The following is a 2,264-nucleotide window of genomic DNA, read 5'->3' on the forward strand; positions in this document are numbered from 1 at the left end:
CCAAGCTCAATAATATCCATAGAAAAAATCCTAAGCTCATCCATGGAGAGAGACAAAGCCCCAAACTCAAATTCATATATATATGTATGCCCATGGGGGAACCCGTAAGTTAAAGTGCCCGATCACATGTTACGTACAGAGGGTCAACAATTTGTCTCAATTTTGTAAGTCTCATATACTTTTAATTCATTATCATCATTAATTCATATCTCATTTCCAAATTCATTCAAAAATTATACTTTAAAATCAATCATCATCATCCTTCATTCAAATTCAATCATCATCATCTATCCTCCCATTCCATTCATCAACAATCCCAATTCAAAATATAATTCATTCTTTTCTAAATAAATTAAACTTAAAACATATAATCTTTAAAACCAAATCTTTTTAAATAATTACTTCAAACAAAGCTTCAAATTTTTTTTATAAAATTTTGGCAGCATCTCCTCTAAAACTCAGACTCTACCACCCTTTTCGGGTCTCATCCAAACATTCCTCAAACACTTCTCAACCATTTCCAAATCTCAATCATTTTCTAAAATTCAACCAGTTCTAATATCAAATTACTTTCAAATCGAACCAATTCCAATAATAAATCATTTTCAAAATCAAACCAGCTCCAATATTAAATTATTTATAAAATCAAACTAATTAATTCATTTTCGTATCTCAAATTATTTCCAAAGCTATTTCATTTACATTATCAAATTAACTCCAAAACCAAGAAAAACCACTTTTTTAATGATCAACTAAATAACTTTACAAACTAATTTTCTTATCAACAACCGCACACTACTCAAGCGAACAGTGATTCAGTCCAGCAAACAACCACATCCACAAGACAAACATAACCACAGAAATATATTTTTCACATTAATATCTATTTATAACAACTCTGTAATATAAAATAAATTTTAAGAAAAACCCATGCCTCTTTTGCGACTTAACTACGTGACAAAACTCTCTTTTCCTTTTGGTCCGCAACGGCGGCAGCCACAACCTCAACTCAAAACCACTTCTGCATCATCCACAGCAACTCTAATTGTTAGGATTTGGTTGAATTAGTCCCACATTGCTTAGGATAGCAAATGGAGTAGGTGGCCTAGGCTATAAATATGAGGCTAAGTTCTCCATATTTTTTGCACCAGTCAGAAACACTTAAAGCTTGTATCTGACTTTTCTTTTCCTCTATATCTTTTTATTAGAGAGTGTTGTGAGGTGTAGTTAAATATTTGCTTTGAGAGTGTGGGTGTACTGGGGTGCCGGTGTTAGAGAGAAAGAAGTCTATGTGTTGTAACAATTTTCACATAGTGATATTCTCTGGTTGTCATTTGACAACGGCCGTGGTTTTTTCTCTAGTAATTGGAGTTTCCACGTTAAATTCTTGTGTTGTGATTGTGTCTATTTTATTTCTCTGTGAAAGGTATTTTCTCAAGGGGGAATGGTGTATTATTCCCAACAATGTGGTATCAGAGCTTCGGTTTGGTGGGATTTATTCTTAGTATGCTCTGTGGTTGCAGCCTAGTCTGACCTTCCACATCAGAAAAAAATTTTGTCCTGTGGCTTGAGGTTGATCTTTGGTTGCTGTTGTTGTTGCTGGAAGGCAGTGTGACACTGTGAGAGTGCAGTTTGGAAAGGTTCTGGCTAAGGAAAGACTTGGTATTTAAGTGTGTCCATTGTGACCCACCTCTCTTTCTTGGGGACCCTTCCTAGTACACGGTCTACAGTTGAGTTATACTATTCCAGTATACGGTTGCAACAATGTCAGGATATTCAAGTGCTGTGAAGCTTGAAATAGAGAAATTTGATGGAAGAATCAATTTTGGCTTGTGGCAAATACAAGTCAAGAATGTGTTGATACAATCAGGTTTGCATAAGGTGTTGAAGGAGAGGATCTCTGGTATGAAGGATGATGTTCTCTAGAAGACAAGAAGTATCATCATGGTATTACCGCACTGCCATGAATAAGGATAAGTTGTGGCAATCGGGTCCACAATTGCACACAGGCATTGGTTGGCGTTGAGATGCAAGGTGTGTGACGGAGTTATGTCGATGGCTGAAGAACTTCTAGGAAAAGCCAATTTGGAAGTTGCACCATGAATTTTCAGCAAGGTTTCGATCTGTACCAAGGCGAAATGTTTGGAGTGGTCTAATTCCAAGTGAGTATACTTTCATGGTGGAGTATGATAGTTCTCTGAACAATGATTGTCGGTATAGACAATGGCAGCAAAGAATTGTCGGTGTTGACAATGGAAGCTGAA

This window comes from Arachis stenosperma, chromosome 4 (assembly GCF_014773155.1).
Source record: "Arachis stenosperma cultivar V10309 chromosome 4, arast.V10309.gnm1.PFL2, whole genome shotgun sequence".
In the NCBI taxonomy this organism is placed as follows: Eukaryota; Viridiplantae; Streptophyta; class Magnoliopsida; order Fabales; family Fabaceae; genus Arachis; species Arachis stenosperma.